General features: G+C 42.3%; 1 pseudogene across 1 annotated transcript in view; it reads left to right on the top strand.

Moving 5' to 3' along the window:
• The first annotated feature begins 6,529 nt into the window (after positions 1–6,529).
• The window catches only part of LOC115142692 (spectrin beta chain, non-erythrocytic 1-like), a 93,138-nt pseudogene continuing 77,148 nt past the window's right edge, over positions 6,530–22,519 (top strand). Inside the window, exon 1 of the transcript XR_010458769.1 lies at positions 6,530–6,632. The product of XR_010458769.1 is annotated as a spectrin beta chain, non-erythrocytic 1-like (transcript). The remainder of the gene's footprint in view (positions 6,633–22,519) is intronic.

Raw genomic sequence — 22,519 nt, 5'->3', positions numbered from 1 at the left:
CACATGTTTGGTGTGTCTCCCAGGTGGCTTGTGGCAAACTTTAAACAACACTTTTTATGGATATCTTTAAGAAATGGCTTTCTTCTTGCCACTCTTCCATAAAGGCCAGATTTGTGCAATATACGACTGATTGTTGTCCTATGGACAGAGTCTCCCACCTCAGCTGTAGATCTCTGCAGTTCATCCAGAGTGATCATGGGCCTCTTGGCTGCATCTCTGATCAGTCTTCTCCTTGTATGAGCTGAAAGTTTAGAGGGACGGCCAGGTCTTGGTAGATTTGCAGTGGTCTGATACTCCTTCCATTTCAATATTATCGCGTGCACAGTGCTCCTTGGGATGTTTAAAGCTTGGGAAATATTTTTGTATCCAAATCCGGCTTTAAACTTCTTCACAACAGTATCTCGGACCTGCCTGGTGTGTTCCTTGTTCTTCATGATGCTCTCTGCGCTTTTAACGGACCTCTGAGTCTATCACAGTGCAGGTGCATTTATACAGAGACTTGATTACACACAGGTGGATTGTATTTATCATCATTAGTCATTTAGGTCAACATTGGATCATTCAGAGATCCTCACTGAACTTCTGGAGAGAGTTTGCTGCACTGAAAGTAAAGGGGCTGAATAATTTTGCACGCCCAATCTTTCAGTTTTTTGATTTGTTAAAAAAGTTTGAAATATCCAATAAATGTCGTTCCACTTCATGATTGTGTCCCACTTGTTGTTGATTCTTCACAAAAAAATACAGTTTTATATCTTTATGTTTGAAGCCTGAAATGTGGAAAAAGGTCGCAAAGTTCAAGGGGGCCGAATACTTTCGCAAGGCACTGTAGCACTAAATAAACTTCAGTTAGTGCTAAATACAGCTGCTAGAATCTTGACTAGAACCAAAAAATGTGATCATATTACTCCAGTGCTAGCCTCCCTACACTGGCTTCCTGTCAAGGCAAGGGCTGATTACAAGGTTTTACTGCTAACCTACAAAGCATTACATGGGCTTGCTCCTACCTATCTCTCTGATTTGGTCCTGCCGTACATACCTACACGCTACGGTCACAAGACGCAGGCCTCCTAATTGTCCCTAGAATTTCTAAGCAAACAGCTGGAGGCAGGGCTTTCTCCTATAGAGCTCCATTTTTATGGAATGGTCTGCCTACCCATGTGAGAGACGCAAACTCGGTCTCAACCTTTACTGAAGACTCATCTCTTCAGTGGGTCATATAATTGAGTGTAGTCTGGCCCAGGAGTGGGAAGGTGAACGGATAGGCTCTGGAGCAACGAACCGGCCTTGCTGTCTCTGCCTGGCCGGGCCCCCTCTTTCCACTGGGATTCTCTGCCTCTAACCCTATTACAGGGGCTGAGTCACTGGCTTACTGGTGCTCTTTCATGCCGTCCCTAGGAGGGATGCGCCACTTGAGTGGGTTGAGTCACTGATGAGGATCTTCTTGTCTGGGTTGGCGCCCCCCCTTGGGTTGTGCCGTGGCAGAGATCTTTGTGGGCTATACTCGGCCTTGTCTCAGGATGGTAAGTTGGTGGTTGAAGATATCCCTCTAGTGGTGTGGGGGCTGTGCTTTGGCAAAGTGGGTGGGGTTATATCCTTCCTGTTTGGCCCTGTCCGGGGGTATCATCGGATGGGGCCACAGTGTCGCCTGACCCCTCCTGTCTCAGCCTCCAGTATTTATGCTACAGTAGTTTATGTGTCGGGGGCTAGGGTCAGTTTGTTATATCTGGAGTACTTCTCCTGTATTATCTGGTGTCCTGTGTGAATTTAAGTATGCTCTCTCTAATTCTCTCTTTCTTTCTCTCTCTCTGAGGACCTGAGCCCTAGGACCATGCCTCAGGACTACCTGGCATGATGACTCCTTGCTGTCCCCAGTCCACCGGGCCATGCTGTTTCTCCAGTTTCAACTGTTCTGCCTCCGGCTATGGAATCCTGACCTGTTCACTGGACGTTCTACCTGTCCCAGACCTGCTGTTTTCAACTCTCTAGAGACAGCAGGGGTGGTAGAGATACTCTTAATGATCGGCTAACTGACATTTACTCCTGAGGTGCTGACTTGCTGCACCCTCGACAACTACTGTGATTATTATTATTTGACCATGCTGGTCATTTATGAACATTTGAACATCTTGGCCATGTTCTGTTATAATCTCCACCCGGCACAGCCAGAAGAGGTCTGGCCTCCCCTCATAGCCTGGTTCCTCTCTAGGTTTCTTCCTAGGTTTTGGCCTTTCTAGGGAGTTTTTCCTAGTCACCGTGCTTCTACACCTGCATTGCTTGCTGTTTGGGGGTTTTAGGCTGGGTTTCTGTACAGCACTTTGAGATATCAGCTGATGTACGAAGGGCTATATAAATACATTTGATTTGATTTGATTTTTTTTGCCTGAGTACTAAGTGTTATATTTCGGGCAATTCCATCACAACACATCACTGGTGGTGGCTGATTCATGTTATGGGTATGCTTGTCATTGGCAAGGACTGTAAGATGGCACAGAAGAAGAAGGCAGACGTTTTAAGTGCCCCCAACCGATTGTGTTTTTTTGTTCGTTTATTTGCGTTGGTTGTAACTTTTTTTAAACTTATTTTGTACATAATGTTGCTGCTACCGTCTCTTATGACCGAAAATAACTTCTGGACAACAGGACTGCGATTACTCACCACGGACTGGCAGAATCATTATTTTCCTTTAATGACTCTGACGAGGCTCACAAACGATATACTGCTTTCTTGGGAACAGGCCCAGATCCCTGTGATTTGCGTGAAGAGGAGGCGGAGAAAAAGCGGTCGGCGGGCGGGCTGCCTTCTGAGAATTTGTAGGCGATCGAATAAACCCCCACTTCCTTCCATTCTGCTAGCAAACATGCGATCTTTGGACAATAAAATAGATGACCAACGCGGAAGATTGAACTACCAACGGGACATTCAAAACTGTAATATCTAATGCTTCACGGAGACGTGGGTGAACGATGACACTATCAGCATACAGCTGGCTGGTTATACGCTGCACCGGCAAGATAGAACAGCTGCGTCTGGTAAGACAAGGAGCGGCGAACTATGTATTTTTGTAAATTACAGCTGGTGCACGATATCTAAGGAAGTCTCGAGCTATTGCTCGCTTGAGGTAGAGTATCTCATGATAAACTGTGGACCACACTACCTACCTAGAGAGTTTTCATCTGTATTTTTCACAGCTTTTTTACATCCCACCAGTCAGAGGCTGGCCCTAAGACAGCATTGAATGAGCTGTATTCCACCATAAGCAAACAAGAAAACCCTCACCCAGAGGTGAAACTTAACATTCTATCAACATGTTAAATGTGCAACCAGAGGGAAAAAAAACTCTGAACCACCTTTACTTCACACACAGAGACGCATACAAAGCTCTCCCTCACCTTCCGTTTGGCAAATCTGACCATAATTATATCCTCCTGATTCCTGCTTACAAGCAAAAATTAAAGCAGGAAGCACCAGTGACAAGATCAATAAAAAAGTGGTCAGATGAAGCAGATGCTAAACTACAGGACTGTTTTGCTAGCACAGACTGGAATATGTTCCGTGATTCCTCCGATACCACATCAGTCATGGGCTTCATCAATAAGTGCATTGATGACGCGTCCCCACAGTAACTGTACGTACATATCCAAATCAGAAGCCATGGCTTACAGGCAACATCGGCACTGAGCTAAAGGCTAGAGTCGCCGCTTTCAAGGAGCGGGACTCTAACCCAGAAGCTTATAAGAAATCCTGCTATGCCCTCCGACGAACCATCAAACAGGCAAAGCATCAATACAGGACTAAGATCGAATCGTACTACACCGATTCCGAAGCTCGTCGGATGTGGCAGGGCTTGCAAACCATCACAGACTACAAAGGGAAGCACAGCTGAGAGGAGCCCAGTGACATGAACATACCAGACGAGCTAAACTACTTCTATGCTCTCGAGGCAAATAACATTGAAAAACACATGAGAGCACCAGCTGTTCTGGAAGACTGTGTGATCACATTCTCCGCAGCCGATGTGAAACAGATCAACATTGACAAGGCCGCAGGGACAGACTATTTACCAGGATTTGTACTCCGAGCATGTGCTGACCAACTGGCAAGTGTCTTCACTGACATTTTCAACCTCTCCCTGTCCGAGTCTGTAATACCAACCTGTTTTAAGCAGACCACAATAGTGCCTGTGCCCAAGAACACCAAGGTAACCTGGCTAAACAACTACCGACCCGTAGCACTCACGTCTGTAGCCATGAACTGTTTCGAAAGGCTGGTCATCGCTTACATCACCACCATTATCCCAGAAACCCTAGACCCACTCCAATTAGCATACCGCCCCACCAGATCCACAGATGATGCAATCTCTATTGCACTCCACACTGCCCTTTCCCACCTGGACAAAAGTAACACCTATGTGAGAATGCTATTCATTGACTACAGCTCAACACCATAGTGCCCTCAAAGCTCATCAATAAGCTAAGGACCCTGGGACTGAACACCTCCCTCTGCAATTGGATCCTGGACTTCCTGACAGGCCGCCCCCAGGTGGTAATGGTAGGTAACAACACATCTGCCACACTGATCCTAAACACAGGGGCCCCTCAGGGGTGCGTGCTCAGTCCCCTCCTGTACTCCCTGTTCACTCATGACTGCACAGCCAGGCATGACTCCAACACCATCATTAAGTTTGCAGACGACACAATAGTGGTAGGCCTGATCAATGACAATGATGAGACAGCCTATAGGGAGGAGGTCAGAGACCTGGCCGCGTGGTTCCAGGAAAACAACCTCTCCCTCCACCTGATCAAGACAAAGGAGATGACTAATCAAGAGCATGCTGACTGGTTGCATCACTGCCTGGTATGGCAACTGCTCGGCCTCCGACTGCAAGGCACTACAGAGGGTAGTGCGAATGGCTCAGTACATCATTGGAGCCAAGCTTCCTACCGTCCAGCCCCTCTATACCAGGCGGTGTCAGAGTAAGGCCCTAAGAATTGTCCGAGACTCCAGCCACCCTAGTCATAGACTGTTCTCTCTGCTACCGCACGGCAAGCAGTACCGGAGTGCCAAGTCTAGGTCCAAGAGGCTTCTAAACTACTTCTACCCCCAAGCCATAAGACTCCTGAACACCTCATCAAATGGCTACCCAGACAACTTCTGCTCTTTACTTGTTACTTTTATTTCTTATTCTTATCCATATTTTTATTAACTGCATTGTTGGTTATGGGCTTGTAAGTAAGCGTTTCACTGTAAGGTGAACACCTGTTGTATTTGGCACATGTGACTAATAAAATGTGATTTGATTTTTCGCATTTAAAAACATGTCATTCAAATTTTGCAAAGGCAAAATCCTAGAGGAAAACTGGGTTCAATTTCCTTTCCAACAGACTGAGGAAGCCTAGTGGTTAGTGTGTTGTGCCTGTAACCAAAAGGTTGCTAGATCAAATCCCTGAGCTGACAAGGTAAAAATCTGTCATTCTGCCCTTGAACAAGGCAGTTAACCCACTGTTCCTAGGCAGTCATTGTAAATAAGAATTTGTTCTAAACTGACATAAATAAAAATGAAGACACTGGAAGATGAAATCATTGTTCAGCAGGACACTAACCTAAAACACAAGGCCAAAGCTACACTGGAGTTGCTTACCAAGATGACATTGTGTTATAGTTTTGACTTGAAAATCTATGTCAAGACTGGAAAATGTCTGTCTTGCAATGAACAACAATAAACTTGACAGAGCTTGAATAATTTTATATAGAATATTGGGCAAATATTTTGCAATCCGTGTGTGCAAAGCTTAGCTGTAATCGTCACCTGTATATGAGATATTTCTGTATTTCATCTTCAATAAATTTGCAAAAATGTCTAAAAACATGTTTTCACTTTGTGATTATGGGATATTGTGTATAGATGGGTGAGAAAAAAATAAATATTGAATCCATTTTGAATTCAAGCTGTAACACAACAACATTGGGAATAAGTCAAGGGGTATGAATGCTTTCTGAAGGCACTGTAGATCAGAGGTCCTTCTGAAGATCCATTATGACGTCCTGTGTATGACTGCAATGCATTATTGATAAGCGTGCACAATGGATGAACAAGATGAGGGCCAGTCAGAATCATGACACACCCTGTCCTTCTACAAGCAATGAATGAAAGAGAATATTACAAGTTCACTTTTCACATGTACAATTGAGGTGTAGAAAATGTGTTGTACTGTAGATATGACTCACAGATGTAATTATCTTCGATAGCCTCAGTGTCTTTAGGGCCTGCAGTCCTACATTAAAACTGGAAATGACACATCTTAAATCCACAAAGTGACACACATTTAGTGTACAGAAGGAACATTTTCTAACTAAAGGACATATATGTCTGCAAACTTAATATATATTTTAAACATAATCGATATCAAATATAGCTTCTTTTTTTAATGGTGTAGGCCAGTCCTCGGCGATAGGTTTACTTCGCTCTCTATAATCCCCGCCCCTTCGAAATTCAGTGCAGCACTACAGTTTTTGCTGGATTTGGGGGCGGCAGTGCGGATTCTCCCAGTCACTCCCAGCTCTTGTTGCCCAGCCTCTCGTTTGCCCGTTGCGGACTCTCAAGGAGGTGAAGTTCGTTCCTTATTATTTGATTGGTAAGTCAAATAAATGTGTTATTTCAAACAGACGAGTTTATCTCATCACATTGCCAGTTGTGTTGTAATTTTAGCCGAGGTTAGACAGTTTCCGTTACACAGATTGGCTACAAAGCAAATAGGTTACCTAAACTTACTGGGAGATGATGGAAAATTTTGAAATCAAGCAAATATTAAATCGTGACTCACGTATATATGCATACGATTTAAACTATGTTTTGTCGGTCTTTGTTTTTTTTCATAGGCCTGCGCAATTAACACCATTAGACATGTTGATGTTGTAGGCCTACTGTTCATATCAGAAATACCTTTATTTAAAGGCATATATTATACATTATGCGCAATTTGGATTATATTTCATTTGTATAGTGTCTGATATCTATCGATTTCCATGGTGTTCTGTTCCATTATGGGTGGAATAACGGTAGAGTAGAATGGATGCAAACAGGCGTGGTCGTGCGGATCTGTGGCGCTGCGCGGAAGGTAGCCCAGGGTGATGCTGCGAGGGCAATGATTTAGCACGTTTGTTTATTCTGTACAGTTCGAAAGACAGGCTAACTGTGGCATTAACATTATGTTTGATTTAGGTTGTGCAAAATAACAAAAAATCCCCCCATTTTATGGTCCTTGGTTTACGTGGTGCGTAGTTGTTGATTGATGATTTGGGGTTATTGATATAGACAATATTACTCATTTTAGGTGAAGTGTATCGGTTGTTGAAATGGCCGCAGAAGGCTAATATTACGTTGGCAGCTACAATGTTTAATTGCATGATGCGATGATGATACAGTAACTATCAAAACGTAAGTGGTCGGCTCCTCCTCAAAACATAACTTCCAAGACATGAAGCCTCACCTTCATGGTTTTCTTTAGTATGTGCTAATGATCAAATACTTTACATGTATCTCGTCAACATGTCGTTTGTGTCTCTCTATTTGGTGGACTGTAAATATTTGCGGTTGATGCTACATGCGGCCTTCTTGTCGTGATGCAGAGGACTCTTCAGACTCTCCAACGTTGCAGCACTAATGCGACCTGGTCGAGTCGAGTCCTCAATGTCCCAGTCACAGAAGGACTCAAACAACATTTAAAATGTGAGCAATGAGGGAGAAGAGTAGGTTATACAAAGGGATTTTACTGAGCAAAAAACTCGGGTTCTATAGTAGTGAAGCTATAGGCCTAGGCTACTGCAAGCATCTATTTTTCAAGCAACCACTCCACTCCATATAGCAGTTAATGAAGTCAATAACTTCCTAGTTCCAGTGGTGGCATGTTAGCATGGCCACACTGTGCTTACCTGATTGTCAGCCACAGTGGGAACTGAAGTTGTCAAATATCCACGGTGAAAAACAAAGGAAAACATGCACTGTTAAAGGTGGCATAGGATATAAAGGATTTGTAATAAGACCTGTAATTGAATTACACTGTGGTTATTCTATGGGACTTCATATTACTGAATCAGTACTTTTTCTAAACAACAGGACTTGAGTGAAATGTTTGGTTCAAGTTATTTGGGGTTTTAATGGTTCTCCGGAAGTGTGTTTGATCAGGCTTTGCATGGCATAGTGGCAATTAAGTGTGGCACTCTAGTGCATTTTCCTATTAGGTTTTGCTTGATGGAGCAGGCTCTTTTCTTAAGACCATTTGCTGTATGCAGACCTAGTGTCTGCCTTCCCCACTCAGCCTTGTCTGAAAGGGCGGGGTCCCTTTGCAATGGGAAAACACTTCACAGTTTGTGAATGCAGAAAGACACAAGCACACATGCACACACACAACCCATCCATCTGTCTAATATCACACACATGGACGAATGCAAGCACATACACACACATACACAAGACGCATTAAAGCATCTTTATAAGCTCTAAAACTTGTTGTTCGTTTAAAATTGGACCAACATTTGAATGAGTTTCCAACTTAGCCTTGTACACATACAGTGTGCAGTCACATGTGGAACGTTTGTGTCTCACTGAACCTATAATAAGGGTGAAGATAGTGTAAAGGCCTTTAATCACTCAGGTTCCTACCAGCAGACACAGACAAAATAGTACATCAAAATATTACATCATATCTGGTTTCCAAATGATGCGTTCTGCCCTGCAAATTACAAGATGATGATATCATGGCATATCCTAAACCGACATATTTTCCAGTATCTTTAGGTTGTTCTTTTTGTCTTTTGTTTTTCTCAGTTTGAGTGTCCGTGCAGCTACACAAATGTTGTTGCATTAGCCTCTCATGTCAATTGAGTTGACCGTGTAGCAGGTGCATAAAACCAAGGCATCCCTTTCAATGAGTATCACTTGTTCAGGGAGCAGTGGAACAATTATTTATATGTGCCCTGATGGTTTCACAATAAATACATCAGTTGTGTTAAGGAGAGATTATTTTCAGAGTTCTGTCTTGAATTGACCTTCAGGCTCCATTTTCCCCAAACTCTCCTTTACATTATATGCTCATCCAGTCAAATGACTGATAAAACAGTCATGCTCAAACTGCACAGATATTGCATGTCCCCTCCACTGTAAGCAAACGGCCATTTTACCCACGGGCCCTTTTTTAACTACAAACTGCTTTTAAAATCTTCTACTTGTTCGAGATAGATAGTCCTGTCTTAGAGGCATCTTAAGAATCAATTATTAAAAAGACAATGAATGTCATGACATAAACTGATACCTGGTGTGTTTGGGGCTGTTATTCGAAATGGACACAACAGCATGTGTTATAGTGAAACAGGTGCTGGAGAGGGTGGTATCCTGTTTTCTAGCAGGGCAGGCGATGGTCAGTAAAAGAGGAGGGGAATGGGGAGGGGAGGGGGGAAGGCTGGGGGACAGCTGCCACCACAGGGGTGACAGGTGAGGGCTGCTGTGTGTGTGTGTGGTTGTGCGCGTGCGTGCGGCTGGTAGCCTAGCAGTAAAGAGTGTTGGGCCAGTAACTTAAAGGTCGCTGGTTTGAATATCTGAGCCGGTCAAAAATCGGCCGATGTGCCCTTGAGCAAGGCACTTAACTATAATTGCTCCTGTAAGTCGCTCTGGATACAAGCGTTGACTAAAATGTAAAAGTAAAAAATAAATGGTTGGGTGATGGTGTGTACATTGTTTTGGGAGTGGTCAGCCAACTGGACATGCTTGGGCCACCTCCCCCTCAGTAGGACTGTCAAACATCTCAGCCATGGCAAGCATGTTTCCACAGCTGTGTCTGTTAGGCTGAAAGGAATTGACGCTCTTATTTTAGGGACCAAAGACTGAGAATACCTAGAGACTGAGCCATTTGTCTTGTAGCCTCCCCAGTGCCGTTTTTGTGTCTAAAATACCAGGCCATTTAAAAGGATGGAATTTCTTGAAATTAGTAGTAATGGTTTAGTCATTTTCATTGTGTTATTCAGTTCCATCTTTTCATCCATAAGGCGATACTATGAGTATTTAGAAAACAACACTGAGTAGATTAAGGAAAATAGAACAAAACATACGCCAATGTTTGGACTGGGGCATAACTGAAGCCAAATAGTTGATAGCATACTGTACTCTCTGTTATCTAAGCCCGAACAAAACTAACGGAAATGACAGACCCCTTGGGAGTGGGCGAGAACCATGCGCGGCAGCAGTAGCCCCAAATAGTTTTACTCTTTCCCAATTCTCCCCTGGATACTTGATACACATTTGTTTCCATGATTTCCCCTAAGTGCCCTAACTCAATATCTGTCCTGTGAGGTAGAAGCACAGCAAAGACTGTGTTGGGTTGATGTTTTGTCCTTCCTAACCTCAATTGGGGCCTATAGCACCTTGAAAGCATTAGTAATACGTATTGTTTTTGGTAAGGATGAGTTACACAGCGACAAGCTTTGCATTGCTGATACGGACTCCCAGTTGTATTTTATTCAGATCACTTACTGTTTCGACACATTAGCCATTTACACAGCTGGCTTAGAACCAAGAGAACCAAAGGAATTCTGATGGAGTGTCCTGCCCAAGGGTGCACAGCTGGGCACACCGAGATTTCACTCCTCTGACTGACCCTGCAGTAAGAAGTTGTCATGAATGTTGGCTGTATGATTCATATACATAATGAAATAATATAATCAATCAATCTCATTTGGTAGCAGTGCTCATCTAGAACCAAATAGTGAATGATGTGTCTAACTCTTGTTCAACTTTAGCTCATTTGCAATGGATTGTCATGTCATTCAAAATGTAGATTTGCAACTGGGCTAGTCTCTTGGAAAGGGAGAAGTGTCTTTTTTTGTGCTTTTAATTTGTGCCACGGCTGTAATAACATTATGCCGTCCTTTGTTTGTCGTGGTCTATCTCTTGTTCAACGGCGTTAGTGCACGTTATAAAAGCACTAACGCCCTGGACCAGCGCTATCCATGGTCTATCTCTTGTTCAACGGCGTTGGTGCACGTTCTAAAAGCACTAACGCCCTGGACCAGCGCTATCCATGGTCTATCATTCTTGGCTGGAGGGGAAAGTTGTTGAAGAGTCTCTGGAAAAGATGAGGTAATTCTAAGAGGATGCATTTCCCGGGTCATGAACCTCCTATCACTTGTGTTCCCCCATTTCCCACATCTCTGTGCCACGAAAGCAGGAAATCATAACCTGGTTCCACTGGTGCAGTTTCCATGTCATGTGGCTTGTTGCCACTACACAGCTGAAGGGCAGCATCCATCTTGGCTCCCTATACTCTCTCAAGCAATTTCAATACCAGCCACATTTAGCGTATGATTCATGTGTGAATAGATCATCCTTGATTCCCTACAGTTTTGACTAAGCCAAACAGGTAGTCATTTATAGAACTTAGTTAGACGTTTAATTCCACCTGTTGCATAAAGCTGTCGTGGGCCGCGTTCAGACGGAAATGTTCTATCCTCCAAATACATATTTAGCATACTGTTTTTCTATGGGGGTTGACGGACAACGGAAAGATTTTTTCTTACGTAGGTCAGAACTTTAAATGAGGTTGAAGTTCTAACGGATAGATGCTTAATTCGTTGTTTGCACGAAGACATGCAAACAAGAATATTTGGAGGAAGACACACAAAAGGTTAAATGAAATGCACAGTATCCTCACCTCCCAGCTTAGTAAGTGAGTAAGCCTTGTCTGAGCCAGAACGGCCCATAGGGGCAGGAGCCTTCCTCCTGTTTCTACTGCGTGAGGCAGCTTGATGTACAGGTACACCTGCTGGACAGGATGCTAGTCTGTCGCAAGGCTTTACCCCCAATCCATCTTGTTAAAGAAATAGTTCACACACAGAGAATTTTATCTACTTCCCCAGAGTGAGATCAACTCGTGGATACTGTTTTTATGTATCTGCGTCCAGTATGAAAGAAGTTAGTGATAGTTTGCTAGCTGTTCCTGTAGACTTTTCCAGTCATTGTGCTAATGCTAGTTAGCAATTAAGGAAATGCTAGTTAGCAATTTCCTTCAAACTGCACGCAGATACATCTCATTGCAAAAATCACAGACTATCCCTTTAATGCTGAGTGCCAAGCAGAAAGGCATTAGGTCCCATGTTTAGTCTTTGGTATGACTCGACCAAGGATTGATCCCCAACCAATCTTGGTGCAGACAATCTAACCCAGGGTTTCCCAAATTCGGTCATTTGATCATTTGAATCAGCGGCAGAAAACAAAATGTGCACCCCTTTGTGTCCAGTTTGGGACCACAATCCAGTTAGGGATCAGATTATATCATTTGTGTGTAATATGTGACAATGTATACTTATCACCTAATTAAAGTATTGGTAACAAACCAACGTTATCAGCCATCTGTTTCTGGCCCCGGCCTTAGACCTCTCTCTGGAATGTGGCTATCATCTCCTCTGGCCAATAATACTACAACCCAGAGGAAGATGGTGATGCTCTCTCCCTGGTCTCTTCCCACACCACTATCTGATCTCAGTGGTTCTCTACTCTTATAGGGATAAGTGGTACATATTGTTTCATTCCACTGGCTGATAAAGATATAATTTGTTACACCCAGGAATGTTTTCTTTTTTCAGTAAATCTTTGATCTTTGTTTTCATTTCATTTAATGGGAAATACTGTATTTGGCATTTGTATTTCAGATAGTATTTACATCACAGAAACTGAAAAGTAATAATTAGGCCATTTTTAGATAATTACCATTTTAGCAGGTCGTTTGTATGCAAATATAAATACAAGTCAACAGTAAAATAAAGCAGAACCCATTATTCTTGTATCTGTTTTGTTACTGAGATACAGTGTATTCGGAAAGTATTCAGACACCTTTCTTTTCACACATTTTGTTACGTTATAGCCTTAATCTAAAATGGATTCAATCGTTTTCTCAGTCATCAATCTACACAAAATACCCCATAATGACAAAGCAAAAACAGGTTTTCATCAAGGATCTCTCTATACTTTGATCTGTTCATCTTTCCCTCGATCTGGACTTGTCTCCCAGTCCCTGCCGCTGAAAAACATCCCCACAGCATGATGCTGCCACCACCATGCTTTACCGTAGAGATGGTATTGGCCAGGTAATGAGCGGTGTCTGGTTTCCTCCAGACGTGACGCATGACATTCAGGCAAAAGAGTTCAATCTTGGTTTCATCAGACCAGAGAATCTTGTTTCTCATCGTCTTAGAGTCCTTTAGGTGCCTTTTGGCAAACTCCAAGCAGGCTGTCATGTGCCTTTTACTGAGGAGTGGCTTCCATCTGGCCAATCTACCATAAAGGCCTGATTGGTGGAATGATGCACAGATGGTTTTCTTCTGGAAGTCTCTCCCATCTCCACAGAGGAACTCTGGAGCTCTGTCAGAGTGACCATCAGGTTCTTGGTCACCTCCCTGACGAAGGCCCTTCGCCCCCAATTGCTCAGTTTGGCCGGGTGGCCAGCTCTAGGAAGAGTCTTGGTGGTTCCAATCTTCTTCCATTTAAGAATGATGGAGGCCAATGTGTTCTTGGGGACCTTCAATGTTGCAGACATTTTTGGTACCCTTCCCCAGATCTGTGCATCGAAATAATCCTGTCTCAGAGCTCTACTAACAATTCCTTCAACCTCATGGCTTGGTTTTTGCTCTGACATGCACAGTCAACTGTGGGACCTTATATAGACAGGTGTGTGCCTTTCCAAATCATGTCCAATCAATTAAATTTACCACAGGTGGACTCCAATCAAGTTGTAGAAACATCTCAAGGATGATCAATGGAAACAGGATTCACCTGAGCTAAATTGCAAGTCTCATAGCAAATGGTCTGAATATTTATGTAAATAAAGTATTTCTAAAAACGTGTTTTCGCTTTGTTATTATGGGGTATTGTGTGTAGATTGATGAGGATTTTAAAAAAAAATCAGTCTGTGACAAAAATGTGTGAAAAGTGAAGGGGTCTAAATACTTTACGAATGCACTGTAGATGGGCCACAAGAACAGGTTCATTCACTTGATTGAAGACAGTTAGGTTGGGGACATTTAAGTCAAATGCTTGCCACTTTAGGCAACAACTACATCTGTATTCTCACTTTGGGGCTCGTCTGCATGTGAAGAAAGACACATCCGTATCATAGCGTCTAGGACCAATGGAGAAAAAACAGCTAACATTTTCCAGAGGTTTTGTCTTCAGGAAATGAAGTCATAATTGTCTGGCATGTGTGACATTTTAAGAGCATGACATTGATGCATAAGAAAAGACAGAGTACTCATTACTGGCTGTCAGAAGCTGGTTTGTCTTATTAGATCACAGTAAGATACTTGCATCTCAATAGTCTACAGTGGCCTCCACACCTCTTCTCCTCTACTTTATCTGTACCAATCCAAAAGAGGACAGGTGAAGGCAATCTGGCTCAATCGTAGTAGATCATATGCTTGCATCTTGCCAGTTCTTTCTGATCAGTGCTGGGAGGCAAGCAGCAGAGGATAGTTTTAGACTCTGGAGATGCGTATAGATCAGGGGTGGGCAAATATGGCCCACAGGCCAGATCCGGTCTGCATGCCCATTCAATCAGGCCCATGGGAGGTTTGAGTAAGTTTTTTTGGAGATGGGGGAATTATTGTTTTGGGACTCCAGGCCACACTTGAATATTTAAAACTAGATAGGAAGTATGTAGAAATGATAATGGACCTATATATTTTCAAATAACTGCCCTTTTTCTGGGCCGCAAATTGATTTTAGTCCTAATCCTTTCCTTGTATATATGACTATCAATTGGTGAAATGACTACATAGAATCTCACTTGTCAGAAGAGACCTAGCCTATGCCCCAGTTGGGACACAGAACACATTTTTAAATATATTGTTTAGTTACTGTAAAATGGTGATGCACAAAGGTATTTCTCCGTTCAAAAAATAGGTTTGGTTCTCAACCCTGCACAACTGTTGTCCATACTCTTTGTTATCCCACTAGCTTTGTCATTCATCTTGCAAATAGCTTAACATTACATAATAATAAGAGCTTTGGATGTGTGCCTTTACCAACAGTATACTGCCATTAGCACATTTGAAACTGAAAACTGAACATCTTGCAGCTGTTGTAGCAAGACATTTCTCAGATTAATTTTCTCAGATTAATGTTGGTTTATTATTTAAGGATGCATGTCAGTAGAAACTGCAGACAAGTACAATTTATTTAAAAAATATCACCCTTTTAAGAATGGATCGTAACATTCATGTAGCTCATATGAAAAGAAAAAAAAAGTACATTTTTTTGAATGTGTGTTTTCTGGACATGGTATACGCCAACAAACTCACTTGAGAAAGGGATTAGCATAGTATGGCATCGACTGTAAATATAATAATGTTGGAGGAGATACGGTCAGCTAATGGGGCTGAGGGAGGCAGGTGACAAAGATCTGATTGGAAGGCTTGGATCTCTTCCTTCATAATCTTAGCATGTGATGCACATGCTTTCATACATTAATGTCAATAGAAGATTTGCACTCAAACAATTGAGTTACGCAGGCGGATGTCAAAGTAAATGAGGATTCAGGGCTGAGTGAGTCACTGTATTATGGGGACTCCCCAAGCCTCCCTTCAACCAAAGCCCAATATCATCATCTGGAATTCACATAATTTGCCTTGTTTTTGCACATCTCTACACAATTTAGAAACTATCTAGTTTCAAATCCGACTCAATTGCAATTGTATCTCTTTCAGCACATACGCAGTAGAATATAAATGAGTGCCTTCTGTAAGGGCCTTGTTCTATGTGTGTCATGCTAAAAAGCTGTAGCACAGCTGTAGCAAGCACTTGCGCTAACACACATTCCATGCATGTGTGTCCAGTTAGTAGGAGACCCTCCCAAAATACGATTGCCTGGTATGCTAGTGATGCGTTACAAAAAGCCAGTCGTACAGTAATATGGTCAGCTGCAAAACTACATGCCTTGGATAGCATACATGTTTGAATGCACAAAGACTTGAGTGGCATGATGTCTCTCCTGTCGCTTTAAACAGAGGTAGTGAAGGGGGGGCTTAACAATAGATGCAATCCGTATCCGTAGCACCAGTATGCGATGCGAGGTGTAGAGCAGCATCTGTGTGGGTGTGTGGAGATACAAAATCAGATTTTGTTGCGTGTGTGTTTGGGAAGGGGATGTGTGATGTAACAAGGATTGTCTGGCTTTATACATTGAAAAAGGGGGAAAGTGTCCATATTGTATGCTCTAGAATGTCCTGCTTGCAAAGGAAATCATCACTGTGTGATTGCCATGTAGATTTTAAACATGCATACCCTCGGCTTAGCCCTAGTTTAGAAACACACAGCACTGTCATGGTGAGCTGATGTAGAATGCATGAAAATTACTGAAACAAATTATGCCAGACGGTTGCTATATCAGGATAGTATGGCCATCATTCCCCTCTTGTTCATACAGCTTTACATGACAGACATTGTGGAGAATAGATGGTAAAATGATAGCTTCAGAGTGAACGGGTCCACACAACAGCCAACTGTTAGATAGCACAAAGGTTTCTGGGTATATAGCGCTCCATGGTGATTTGCCAAGCTAGTATCCAAGCTGTTGCAATTTCTGTTATTGCTCAGAGTGAGGGGGTGGAAGCAGCCTAGTCTCATAGACTAGATGTAGTATAGTAAATGTAAATCCGTGACACTCAAATTAGTTTGGTATGGTTACATAAGACAGAAGGTTACTTAAGGCAAAACCAAATGTAGGGTGGTTGGTTTGCGATGGATGAGTGGGCGTAATATAACGTGAACGTCTAGCAACATAAAGGTTGCGCGTTCAAATCTAACTAAGGACAACTTTTAGCTAATTAGCAACTTTGCAACTACTTACTACTCTTTAGCTACTTTGCAACGACTTAGCTTGTTAAATTACCCTAACACTAACCTTAAAACCCTTTAACCCCCTACAGTCGATGTCCGTGCCCCCGTGGGAAATCTAATTAGCATGATGAAATAAATCCCCATCCAAATCCTTCTGTTTTAAGGTAGAGATATCAGTTTTTTTTGCAAGGACTGCGTCTCAATCCAATAGTGGCTTTCTGCATCTGCGGTGGAAGCTGGCCAAGCTACAGCGGTGATTGTCAGACCAGGAGACATCCCGAAAATCGGTTTTCTCATGAAAACGTCTGTAAGCGTCCGAACAGTTTGGGCTACACTCTAATATATCTGTTTTTCCATGTCTGAATCTGCCATTCAATGCATATCTATGGGCTAATAGCAGTAAGGCCAAATTAAATGTTTCATCAGAAATACCTAACATTCAAAATCATATAGTTAAATGATCCTTGGTATGACCATCTTAAAACAATTCTTTCCATATGTTATCTTAGTAGAATCCCCCCCCACCATCCCCCAGTTTAGACTCATAAGGATTAACCCTAACCCTAATCTTAACCCCTAGTCGAGCTAATGTTAGCCACCTAGCTAACGTTATCCACAACAAATTGGAATTCGTAAACATATCATAACTTTAGCTAATTCGTAACATATTGGACAAATTGCCATTCATAACATATCATATGAATTGTTATTCATAACATACCATACGAAATGGATGATGGACATCCACAATACATACCATGTGAAACATGACATATCATTGGAGAAACCCACATCTACATTTACTGGATTTTCATACCATCTGAATAGGGTGTCAATATCATGATACTTTTTCTTGGGGGAGGAGGCAGGTGGGACATTCAGATTCTGAATATACCCCATAGCCTCAGTTTTTTTGTTTTGGAATGTATTCCATCAATGGAGGTGCCTTGTAACTGGAATGTATCTCTTGTAGCCTGCTCTCATTCTGTGAAAAACATGACTGTCTGTAAAAATAAATAGTTAAAATGTTGCCATTTGAAGAGACAAAATGCTGGTTGATATTCTATAATTGCACCATCTCAGATCAATGTGGATCTCAGTTCCCTAGTGGGTGAAATTGTGTCTGCGAGTGAAATATCATTACATTTATAGTTGAGTCATTTAGCAGATACTCTTAACCAGAGCAACTTATCCAGAGCAACTTACTAAATGGCACATTGACAGATTTCCCTTAGTCAGCTTGGGGATTAAAACTAGCGACCTTTCGGTTACTGGACCAACATTCTTAACCGCTGAACTGGACTGCTTTGCCATAATTCTTAACCTGGGGTGTATTCAAGAAGGTGAAATGTTCAAACTGTTGCTCATAGAAATGTGATGTGTAGAGATGATATTACTCACCTATCCTGAACAAACCCTAGATTTAGTGTGATGAAAGGGCTGTGGGGTGAAGTTTCCCCTAGGTACAGGCTAGGATTAGTTTCCTTTACCCAATCCTAACCCGCCTGACAAATGATCAGCGTCTAGGGACAACTTCACCCTACTCCGAATGAAAGGGCTGTGGGGTGAAAAATTATAATATATCGAACAGAAATGCCAGCCAATAGAGATGAGTCTAAAGGCCTGCTTTAAATATACCATAGGTTTGAGCAGCCCTGAGATTGTCGGGAAGGGAGCTCCAAAGGCATGGTGTGTGGGAGGAAAAAGGACGTTTCGTAGATCTGACAGATTGGAGGGTCCAATGCCATTTAGGGCTTTTGTAGGCGATCTAGGGATTCTGTTGTGATGGACCATAGTAGAAATTAAATGACCCAACAGATGCATATAAGCAATGTGTCATAGGGGAGGGGAGAGAAGGAGAGGAAAGGGGGTACTGAGCCTGACTTGATAATTCTAGCAGTTGTGAGAGCCTTTGGAAGAGGAGGACACCTAGTGGTGGTATGGTAGGGCTTTGTAGTGTTTCTTAGAGAGAAAGGATGGCTACCCACTGGGCACAGATGTCAGTTCAACATCTCTTTTTGATTTACATTTGGTTGAGTTATCAACTAATGTGAATTCAATGTGAAATCAACAAAGCGTGTCACCATGTCATTGGATTTAAAGTTGGCTGAAAAAAAGACAAAATTCCCTTACGTTGATGACTTTTTGCAAATCCAATCAGTTTTCCATGTTGATTCGAACAGAAATGCCAGCCAATAGAGATGAGCCAATAGAGATGAGTCTAAAGGCCTGTGTTGTCTGCTCACACTGCTATGCTTTATCTTGGCCAGGTCGCAGTTGCAAATGAGAACTTGTTCTCAACTAGCCTACCTGGTTAAATAAAGGTGAAATAAAAAAAATAATAAAATGGTATCACATTGACTCTTTTTTAAATGACATGGAAACATTGGTTCAACCAGTTTTTGCAGAGTGGGTAGTTTCATGTTATTCCTCTCTGAAATTAGTAGATGGAAAGGTCTATAGGAATTTAAGAAACCCAGTAAGTATTTGGCATAAGAACACACTAGAAATAACATAATTTTAACAACATAATTCAAATTATTAAGGTATTTCTTACAAGGAATTAATAGATGAACCTGAATCTACTACCTGACTGACCCCTTACAGTCTGACCTGACCTGATGACTGACCTTTGACCTAAACTCACCCAGCAATATGTATACATGTATCTCAATATGAACAATGCATCACTTCTGCATTTGATATTTGCCATACTTTAGGTTTGACAGATTTTTCCACAGGGTTAGGGAGTGTTTGGAGGGCTCATGTTACCTGTTCCATTAGAGTTGTTCTAGCCCCAGAGGACCCTTATTAGCTCTGCTTTCCTTTCAGGACATTAACACGAAGGCCATTTGAAGAGCTCCATACCGTCCCATATCTCCTCCTCCATTTCCTCGAGGGCTGATATCTCCTCTTACATCCAGTAAATGTTAAGATCACTAATGCATAATTGCTAATTAACTTATTTTCTGAATCCTAGGACTTCTTATGATGATTAAAATGTATCCCCACTTGAATCATTCCATCAAAACAGAACATTTATTTTGTATTTAGAATATGGATGGGGGCCTCCCGAGTGGCACACTACAGACCCGGGTTCGATACCAGGCTGTGTCACAGCTGGCCATGACCGAGAGACCCATGAGCCGGTGCACAATTGGCCCAGCGTCGTCCTGGTTATGGGAGGGTTTGGCCGGCCAGGATGTCCTTGTCCCGTCGCGTTCTAGTGACTCCTTGTGGCGGGCCGGGTTCCTGCAAGCTGACTTTCGGTCGCCAGTTGTATGGTGTTTCCTCCGACACATTGGTGTTGCTGGCTTCCTGGTTAAGCTAGCAGTGTGTCAAGAAGCAGTGCGGCTTGGCTGGGTCGTGTTTCAGAGGACGCATGGCTCTCCACCTTAGCTACTCTCGAGTCCGTACGGTAGTTGCAGTGATGGGACAAAACTGTAACTACCAATTTGAGAGAAAAAGGGGTAAAAGTGAAAAATATATATAATACGGATGGACATTTTTATTAAAGAAGACATAAACGATCAGTACAGAGCAGTTGAGCAGAAGTATTATCAATGATTGCCGTAAAGTAATGCTTTTGCATAATTTCAGCCAGTAGTTTTGAATGTTGTGATCATGTGCCAAAACGGGTCCCTGAAGATTTTGCACAATTGTGTTCTACCTCATCTATGCCGTATTATATGTTACGTCCTGCATTTAAAAAATGTGCATGGTATGTTACGAATTCCAATTCGTACAATATGCTACGGATTTGTAAATTCTTAAGATCCCGGACTACATCTTTAAAATTATTTGAATTTTTTTTTACCAAACAAAGACTGAGAACTTGAGAATGTGTATGTTCAGATAACTAGTCAAATATAGACATTAGCTGTGTTGGTAACCAGCTAATGAAATTGGTTGAGTTGAATACTCTTTGGCGGTAATGGCTTGGCAGTCTTAGGAGCAGGTTAGCATTTTTGCATGTCATGCAGGCAGCTCTGCAGTGTCAGCACTAGCTGGTACATCTACAAAGTAATAAAATCTGATTTTAAACCTAACCCTTACCTTAACCACACTGCAAACGCCTAACCCTAACCTTAAATGAAGACCAAAAAGCCAATTTGAGTTTTCTGTAATATTTACAATATAGCTAATTTTGACTTTGCGGCTAGCATTTCTAGCCGAAATCGCTCAGTTCCACCTCCAGGACAAGACTCATGACAATACATGTCAACCTGCACCCTAGGCTACGTCACAAATGACACGCTATTCCCTTTATAGTGGACTACTTTGAGCAGGGCCCATAGGGCACTAGGGGAAAGGAAAAAGGGTGCCATTTGGGACTCATGCCTAGACAGGGGAGGGATAGAGGGGGATACACAAAGTATCAGAGGAGGAGGAAAAGGCTGAGGCAATCTATAGACAACTACTAATGTTTACAGGAAGTGGAGAGCCCTTTGGTTGCAGTTTCTGCTGATGATCATATGCACTTAGAATTGTCTGCTAAGTGGCGAAGTGGGTAAAAGGCAGCTGTAGTCACTGTGGAGGCCTCTGGTTAGGGAAATAAAGTATGTAGTGTATGTACACTGCTGCTTCCATCAACTGTAGGAGCTGTGATAATGACAACGCCAACGATGACGCCCTCCGTCTCTCTTTCTTTATTTGATTCTTTATTGTAGGGTATGAGGCCTATTTTCGTAAGCATCTGATTGGGAGTATTATTAGGTTATGTATTATATACAGTACCAGTCAAAAGTTTGGATACACCTACTCATTCAAGGGTTTTTCTTTATTATTACTATTTTCTACATTGTAGCATAATAGTGAAGATATCAAAACTATGAAATAACACATGGAATCATGTAGTAAGCAAAAAAGTGTTAAACAAATCAAAATATATTTTATATTTGAGATTCTTTAAAGTAGCCACCCTTTGCCTCGATGACAGCTTTGCACACTTTTGGCATTCTCTCAACCAGCTTCATGAGGAATGATTTTCCAACAGTCTTGAAGGAGTTCCCACATATGCTGAGCACTTGTTGGCTGCTTTCCTTCACTCTGCGGTCCAACTCATCCCAAACCATCTGAATTAGGTTGAGGTCAGGTCATCTGATGCAGCACTCTATCACTCTCCTTGGTCAAATAGCCCTTGCACAGCCTGGGGGTGTGTTTTGGGTCATTGTCCTGTTGAAAAACAAATGAAAGTCCCACTAAGCGCAAACCAGATGGGATGTCATATTGCTGCCGAATGCTGTGATAGTCATGCTGGTTAAGTGTGCCTTGAATTCTAAATAAAACACTGACAGTGTCACCAGCAAAGAACCCCCACTCCATCACACCTCCTCCTCCTCCTCCTCCTCCTCCTCCTCCTCCATCTCTGCTTCATGCAGAGATCATCTGTTCACCTTCTCTGCATCTCTCAAAGACATGGCGGTTGGAACCAAAATCTTAAAATTTGGACTCAACAGACCATAGGACAGATTTCCACCAGTCGAATGTCCATTGCTCATGTTTCTTCGCCCAAGCAAGTCTCTTCTTCTTATTGGTGTCCTTTAGGAGTGGTTTCTTTGTAGCAATTTGACCATGAAGGCATAATTCACGCAGTCTCCTCTGAACAGTTGATCTTGAGATGTGTCTGTTACTTGAACTCTG

This window comes from Oncorhynchus nerka, linkage group LG15 (assembly GCF_034236695.1).
Source record: "Oncorhynchus nerka isolate Pitt River linkage group LG15, Oner_Uvic_2.0, whole genome shotgun sequence".
NCBI classification, from domain to species: Eukaryota; Metazoa; Chordata; class Actinopteri; order Salmoniformes; family Salmonidae; genus Oncorhynchus; species Oncorhynchus nerka.
Note: the sequence above shows the minus strand (reverse complement) of the source record. Positions and strands in the feature narration are given on the sequence as shown.